At 50.3% G+C, this 8,449-nt stretch overlaps 1 non-coding gene across 1 annotated transcript; it reads right to left on the bottom strand.

The window, feature by feature from the left end:
- Positions 1–939: 939 nt before the first annotated feature.
- LOC134157871 (small nucleolar RNA SNORD45) lies at positions 940–1,022 on the bottom strand. Its single transcript, XR_009962503.1, has one exon. It is a non-coding gene; the product is annotated as a small nucleolar RNA SNORD45 (small nucleolar RNA).
- Between the last annotated feature and the right edge of the window lie 7,427 nt (positions 1,023–8,449).

Here is an 8,449-nt window from a genome sequence, read left to right as displayed (position 1 = left end):
GGGTACCATGTAATAGATGTCATCAGCTCTGCTGTGATACGGCACAGGTTACTGATGCAAGGGGGGAAACAAACACATAGAAGTGCATGGGGGTAAAAGATGGGAGTTTTAGGTGGCAAAGAAAGGGTGGATGTTCATGTTGGTGGCACTTTTACAGAGCACAACACGAGCAGGTGATGCCCAGCACCAGGTTTCTGTCCTGGCACCTTAGGCTTAGAAGCAGGGCCTGGATGTTTGCACTTTGGGAGTCATGATGAAGACTTGAGGCTCCCTTGGTGGCTCTTTGCCATTCAAGCTACAGACACCTGGACACTTTTACTTACGCTCCAGTGCTGAAGGCATTCTCTCTGGAAATGCCTTGACAAATGCATCAGGATAGCGGCTGGCTTCTGGAACACCTGAGAGCAATGAACTTTGAAGCTATACACAGATGGAGTTTTACATGGCTAAGAAAGGGTAATGTCCATGATGGTGGAACAGTTCCACAGCGCACCATGTGTAGGAGGAGATGCCTAGAACCAGGTGTCTGTCCTGGCACCTCAGGCTCAGGAGTAGAAGCTGGATGCTTGTACTTTTGGAGGTGGTTTCTGGGCTGCCTGAGAGCACCTGAGATGCCCAACACAAGGTTTCTGTTCTGGCACTTTCTGTGTGGCTTAGGAGCAGGGCCTGGACACTTACAACCAGCACACTTGTTTTTTGGGCCTCCTGAGAGTGCTGCCCTGAACACAGTACACAGATGGAGCTTTAAGTGACAAAGCAAATGTGCATTGCCATGTTGATGACTGCACCGGAGCTCGCCATCCACAGCAGATGCCCAGCACCAGGTTTCTGTCCCGACACCTCATGCTTAGGAGCAGGGGCTGGATGTTTGCACTCAAGGAACTGGTCTGTGGGTGCCTGAAAAGTCCAAGATGGCAGCCAAAGGAAATCAGACGTTCCTGGGTCTCAGAGTAATTCTAGAGCTAACGTGGTGATACATCAGTTCCAGATCAGGTAATACATGCCAACACTCATCACTGACCCAAGGCTGCCACCTCCTGCCCTGCCGTGCTATGTCGAAGGGTTTCAAACCCAACACTTTCCTCCTAAAGCAGAATACGACCTTACTTACCCGTAACACCATTACCACCTGCCCCGAAGTGGTACCAGAGGTACAGCACGCGAGCACCTGAGCCTTCTGGGTGCTGCTTTCACCGCGGTTTGCGCAAGGAGACAACGACAGACTAGATGGCAAGAAATTTAATGTACAATGGAGACCACCGCGGGGAACAGGAGCGAAAACAAGTGCCTGTTCTCAGGGAAAAGCGCACACCAAATAAATAACTGCTGAACAGACCAGTGTAACCCTCGGGAAAACCCAGCCCTGGCTCCGCACACGGCAGCGAGCGGGGCCGCAGCGAGCCGATGCTTATACAGAAACCTGCCCGTGTCCCAGAGGAGCACACGCCACGTGTTTCTCCAGCAGCAACGCGCCGGGCATCGGGTTTTCTCCTCACCGCGTCCCTTCAGCAGCGTCACCTCCGAGCAGCAGCACCACGACTCAGCTGTGCTGCCGGCCGAGGGGGAGGGGTGTCCCGTGCCTAGGGGCGATTCCGGCCGCTCCTCAGCAGCTCGGACCCGTTCAACGCAGCCGCTGCTCCACACACGCTGAGCCCGAGCCACGCTGCCGGAAACGGCGCCGCGCGGGGGCCGGACCTTTCCCGGGCGCTTCCCCCGCCCCGCCCCGCGGCACCGCGAGAGCTGCCTGTGCCATCCGCCCGCCCGCGCCGCCGGGAGGAGGCGGAACCGCGCGGGGGCAGGACCCAGCGCTGAGGCTCCGGCCACCGCAGCCAAGGCCCCGCTCGGCAGCAGCGGCAGCTGCGGCTCCTCCCCAGCGCGGCGCGCAGCGCTGCACTGCGCAGAGGCCGGTCCCGGAGCTCAGCCCCGCGGCTTGGAGCGAGGGCAGCGGCTGCGGTCTGCGCGTATGGTCCCCGGGAGCGCTGCCCGGAGAGGGCGCCCACAGATGGGGTGTCGTGACTGAGCAACGGTGCCTTGCCGTGTGGGTGGCTCTGTGCCACCGTGCACGGGGTTTCTGGCCTGGCACCTTAGGCTTAGGAGCAGGGCCTGTTTGCACTCTGGGAAGTACCGCTGCCCTGAGCCGTGGGTTTGGTGGGGTCCAGTTGAGAGCCCCGGGGCTGGGCTGTTACGGTCTCGACGGGAACAAGCTGGGCCGAGCAGGCTGCTCGCTGCGGGGTTCGGCCATAGAAAGCGTCGCCCCGTATTCACCATCTCTAAGGAGCCACCGCGGGCAGTGGCCCGCTCTCGGGGCGCTGGCTCGGTATCGGGCAGTTTAAAACCCTGCTGCAGAATTTCCTGTACTGCGCCGAGTGCCTGCGGGACTGGGGACACGCAGGGCCGCGGAGCTGGTCCTGCACAGCTTTCCCTCCGCTTCACTGGTGTTAATGTGGCCTGTGTCTGGGGAGATGCGGTGATGTGATGGGGGAGGGAACCGGAAGCTGAGCAGGGGTGGTGTCCGGCTGGTCCTTTCTGGAGGCAGGGAACGCGTTTCCAGTCTGTCCGCGCACAGCCGCTTCCGGTCTGCAGCGGCACCAGCGGCTGCCACGCAAAGCCCCGCCGGGAGCCTCAGGGCTTCCGTCAGGGCCGGGGCTTCCCGAGGCCGTTCCCGAGGGCCACAGCCTGAGTTAAACGGGAAGAGAGGAGCGTTCCTGGTGGCAAACAGCGTAGAACAGGCGTTGCGGGCGCTTCAGCTGGAACTTCCCACCAGCTCCGCGTGCTCTGTCCCGGAAGAAAGAAACACCCCCGAGCCGACACCGGGGCTGCAGGACGCCAGAGGCGGAGCGGTCGGGGCGGAGAGCGGCGTTACACCTATAAAATGAGTGGAGGGCGGAACTATGTCTATAAAAGGAGGGGGTGGGCTCGGAGCTGGGCTCTGGTGGCTCGGTAAGTGCAGGAGGCTGTCGTTCTTGAGGTTCTGTGGGCGCCGGCTCTGAGGCTCCCCTAGAGCTTGGGGTTCGTCCCCGGGAAGGGCACCCCGTGGAGGGTTGATCGTCTGTGCCCATCCTTTACCTATTGTAATGAGGAGGAAAAGGGGTGAACTCCCCGCACAAGCAATTGGACTTGATGCCGTGGGTCCCAAAGACTAGGCTGTATGGGGTAACTCTTGGCACCCCACGGGCGCTTCTCACTACTTGCCCTCCCTGTGTGTCGTTGCCGAGAAGACTTTGAGATGCAGTTTCTGCTCCCCCTTCACTCGGGGTGATGGGGACCTGCTGGGCACCCTGGAAACCTCGCTCACCTGCAGCTGAGTGGAGTCCTAGAGATGGCAGTGGAGGTGTCAGAGCGATGGCCTCACCCGGAGCTCCAGCCACACACCCTTCCCTATCTGCCCCAGCTCCATGTTTAAGCTCAGGTCAGGGGCTGATTTTCACTTCTCTGAGCGCTGTGTTATACATCTTTAATTATTCTACTAGTGTTAATATTTTATTGCTATATTTATTTTCTGTCCTTATTGCAATAGTGCCGTTGTGCTGCCGTTGACTCCTGTTCTAGGTACTGTGGGGTTATGCAGATGGGGGGGAAATCTCTGGTTTCCTGCTATCCTTAGGTTTAGGTTTGTTTGTCTTCCAGTTTCATTGTCATTTGCCTGCGTTGCCTGAGCTGGTACCAGTATGTGACTTCATGGGGTTTTTGCTTTTATCGGCTGCTAAAAGAAGGCTGGAATGTGTTCTTTTTAAAGCATGCATGTTAGGTTTTGCCGTATGGATTATACCTAGAAATGCTCAGTCTGCTCACAGCATAATGGTAGAGCTTATCCTGATCTCTAGCAAGCTACCTTTTCTCTTTTTAAGCCTAGTTCAGGTTAAAGATGCTCTTCTGGTGACCTGTACCTATGGAGGAGTACCATAGGAGACATCCTGAGAGTAAGGACACTTTTCCCAGTTTCAAGTCAGAGCCCTGGAGCTTCTGTTCTTGCTCTGGATGTGGAGATGTAAGGAAGGTCTGGAGCACTCACTGTCATTCCTGAGATTGCTTTCCTCTATCCTTAATCTATATGAGGAGGGGAAAAGCTTGCAGTGATAATGGTGGGATGACTATTACCAACTCTGCTATGGGGTCTGGTTTTTGGGGAGGCAGGAACAGGAAAGGCAAAACCCATCATCCCAGATACAAAGGCTGTACAGACTGTCATTTCACCCCCTCGCTCCTGCCATGGAATTTTAGGAGGCAAAGCATGTGTAGATATCCGTGTTGGTGGCACTGTTCTGGAGGTCACCATGTGTAGGTGATGCCCAGCACCAGGTTTCTATCCTGGCACTTTAGGCTTATGAGCAGGGGCTGGACATTGGCACTTAGGGAGTTTGTTTCCTGATTGCCTGGTAGCGATGCCAAGAGAGGCTTTATGCAGATGAAGTTTTATGTGGCTGAGCAGCAGTGCATTGCCATGTTGGTGGCGCCGTTGCGGACCTCCCCGTGTGTAGGTGATGCCCAGCACCGTCTTTCTGTCCTGGAGCCTTGTATGTGGGAGCAGGGGCTGGATATTTGAACTCGAGGATCTGGGTTCTGCGGAACTGCCTGCAGCAGCAGTACACAGATGGAGGTTTAGGTAGCAAAGCCACCATGCCGGGCCCAGAGAATCAAGAGAAAAGAGAAATGCTGCTAATATCAAGTTTTTAAGGCTGGAGGTATTTTCCAACAGTTAAAGCCATGTTTCATGCTCTTAAAATATTTTTATTGTGCAAAAAGTATGTAGTCAAATATACATTAACCTACAATTGTATGAGAAAATAACAGAGTCCTCTACTGTTAAAGGAAACTTGTTCCTTTTCACTGTATTCCTGCTGAAAATCTAGCAACTAAAGCTTATCACTAGGCAAATACATTTAGGGTGCTCTCTGGGCATTAGGACAGTCCAGCTGAGGTCATTGGCATAGACAGTATGATGCAGGAGTACTCATGGTCCCAGGCAGCACAGCGCATGGTAAATACACATTGCGCTTTGCCCATCAAAGTTCAGTTTGCTTTGCTTGGCAGCCTCACCAGTTCTTCACAGAAACTATAATTCTCTGGGGATGTTTTCTTGTGAAGATACAAAGGAGCAAACCAGAAATTTAAGTGTGTTTGAATATTTATTTCTTAGCTACCTTGTTCTGTTTCCCCCCCTGCTCCCCCCCCCCCCCCCATCAGAGAATGCATTTGTGCTGCTCTAACAATAAGCCTTTTTTCTTCTGCATAATCTGACACAGAAACTTTGCATTCAGTGATGATTATGATGAACTGGGGTTTTCCCTGTGAATTGCCTCCTGGATATACTCTGAAGTGTGGCCTGTCATGATTTACAGAGTTTGCTCCTTTTCCCCCTGGAGGGACTGATACAGGGTTTAGCCACAATGGAGAGTTGCCCATTAAAATGACAGGGGCCTGGAAGGACACTCGGGGTGCTGTGTTCGGAGCTGAAGTATAATAGGCTGTTAACAGTCATGGAGGCACCTTTTTCAAGGGCCATTTATCTTGAAGGAAGCTTGCTATGTGTCCTCTCAAGTAAGAGTTGGCTCTTTGTTTAAAAGAAGGGAAGCCTTCTCTTTAGAGAACCTTGTTGTGTCAAGTGATGCTCAGTGATGTGTATGTGCATCCAGCAGTCTAGTTCCTCCATGGCGGTGTGACAATAGGGTGAGAGAGCGACCAGTTGTTTTTATACCTGTTTTCTATTGTCTGAATTACAGTTGCATCCAGAAGCATCAACTGAAATGGACGCTCCCATACAGACTGAAATAGGCCCCCAACACAAGGGTGAGCTTCCTCACTGAGAAGACTTCTTCCTTATATCTAGCTAAAATCCCCCTTGTTCTGTCCCTACAAGCCCTTGTCCAAAGCCCCCTCCAGGTTTCTTGTAGCTCCTTTAGGCACTGGAAGGTCTCCCTGGTCTAAGGTCTCCCCGGAGCCTTCTCTTCTCCAGGCTGAACCAGCCCAGCTCTCTCAGTCTGGCTCTAGAGCAGAGCTGCTCCAGCCCTTGCAGCATCTCCATGGCCTCCTCTGGACTCACTCCAACAGCTCCACGTCCCTCTGGTGTTGTTGCCCAGGACAGGGCTTGGAGCAACCTGGTTTAGTGGAAGGTGTCCCTGCCCATGGCAGGGGGTTGGAACTGGATGAGCTTTAAGCTCCTTTCCAACCCAAACCAGTCTGGGATTCTGTGATTCTGTGACAGTCTGTCCACAAGCACATTAGGAAGGGTTTTCCAGTGATTGAGGTGCTTATCTGTGAACAAGACAGCTTAATTCTTAGAATTATATTTCTTGACTGAATTGCACACTTCAGATACAGAGTTCCTTACCTCTAGACAAGCCCATTCCAGCATTCCTGTACCAGAAGTAGCTGCCTCTGGCTATGCCTGGAATTAGTTAAAATTCTCTTCATGATGAATATTATATATAAGCAAATGTTTGTTGTTTATTGAGATGAAGAGTGTAAAGGAAGTAGAATCTATGAAAGCACATGAATCTGTGGAAGGAAACCTGGTGTCTCCAGTCAACATTTTATACAAAACACCTGTATATGGTTTGGTGTGGGGCGCAAATGACAGGAGGGTGCCCTCACTTTTCACTTCCAATGTCTTCCTCTTGCCTGAGAGAGGTGAATATGAGCTTGCTGAATATGTTAACAGCTCAGCTCTTCACTGTCTTTTCAGTTTGTAGGAGCAAGAACTTGTCTCCTTTATGCATTTAGCTACCACATCCATTGCTTTCTTAGTTTATTCAGTTGCTATTTCCATATTAAGGCAAAATCTGGGGTATGTTTTATCTAAAGGCAGAGAAAAAGGCAAGGTTGAGACACATCTCTCTTCTCTGTTCCCCCAGATTCAAGAAATCTGTGGAAAAAGAGAAAACCAGCACCACTGCTGTGTTTTAGTTCACTTCCCAACAGCTGGATTTCATATGAAAACATGATTAAAGATGGATACTATCAGGTAATTGAGGTTCAGTGTTTTTCCTTTAGAAATTACAATAATCAGACAAACTAGCATTGATGGATGAGTTTTAAGCAAATAAATATATGAATCAAAACTGGGGTTACACCCCGATTTGACTAGAAGGAACTGGGAAGGCAGGGTCAGGTTCATTCCATCACAAAAAGGCAAAAGCTGCTCATTATGGGAGTTTGACAGAACAGAGATGTGGCTCACAGAGAAAATGGAGTCAGAAGATGGATGGGGTATTTGCATGGAAAACTGCTGTGCAGCGGAAAACACATGATGGGAACTTGTACGTAGTGAAAAGCACACCTCTCTGCAATGATCTTGGTGGCAGTGCGAGTAGTACCCTGGGTGGCCTTTGTGTATGGGCCAGATTGCTCTTGAGAATTGTATTTTTCCTCACATAATTGCTTGAATGAGGCTGAGGAGGTACAAAGCTCTGCTGTTGGCATGGGGATGGTTTGCTGGGATGATTGAGAGTCTGTTAGGTTGGAGATAAGCATGTTTCTCCACTTGCAGAATGTCCTGCCTCCTATTAAACCATCTATCTCTGCGATCAGTGAGACACAGATCAATGTTTGCGCAGAGCCAATAAATCTAAATTTTAATTTTGTACTCAAATCTTCAGAGCCACCTGATTTTGCATTGAATCGAGACTGTAATTTCAGCAGTTAACATCTGATATCTTATTGTAATGAAGAAGCTAAGAATGAATAGAGCCACAGTTTTAATTAATTACAATTTTGTTGCCAAGGAATTAATGTTTGCCCTTCTCTGTGGGGAAAAATAACCCAAACCCCACAACTCTCTAAAATTACTTTCTCAGCAGGGATAATAAATAGAAATGTTGGGTGAAATCCAGCAGCAGATAATGTTTCAGCAGTTGTTTTCCTGGGTAAGGTGGCAAATGGGAGAAAATAGATGACTGTTAAATACTGAATTCAGGAGAGTTATGATTTTTTATGAAATACTGAATGCAGGAGTGGTTATGATTTTTCCTGAACATAAAGTAAGGAAAAAGCTGGCCCTTGACCTAAGACTTCCTGGTCACTAGCTATTTCTGGGTGAAATAGTGGGTTAACTGTAATAATTGAGACATGTATTCACGTAGCAGTGGTGCTAGCATGGAAGTCTGTTATTAGTTAGCTGCTGCAGTATCAGCTGGGGAGTTGCTGTAGTAATACCTTGTATGACTGTGCTTCCTTAGATGATCCTTTGGACTGATTTCCATCATCTTCTGAGGCAGTGGGGGTCATGCTAACAGAACTGGCAAGCTCAAAAAATGAGTTAACTGTACTGCAGTAAACTTCACTGAATTAAGAGTTTCTAGATGTGAATCCATCTGTGCACATGGAAAGCTAACATGTCATTTCCGTGGGTATGAATAAATAGAGCAACCACTTAGTTTTTAAAAGGCTGTTTTCTGTCATAACTTATGGCAGCCAGGAATGCATTTCATTTCTTCTAAGTTTAAAGGAAGAA

Source organism: Pezoporus occidentalis, unplaced genomic scaffold (genome assembly GCF_034315485.1).
Source record: "Pezoporus occidentalis ecotype Australia unplaced genomic scaffold, CSIRO_AGI_Poc_V1 ctg121, whole genome shotgun sequence".
NCBI classification, from domain to species: domain Eukaryota; kingdom Metazoa; phylum Chordata; class Aves; order Psittaciformes; family Psittacidae; genus Pezoporus; species Pezoporus occidentalis.
This window is presented reverse-complemented; position numbering and strand designations above follow the sequence as displayed.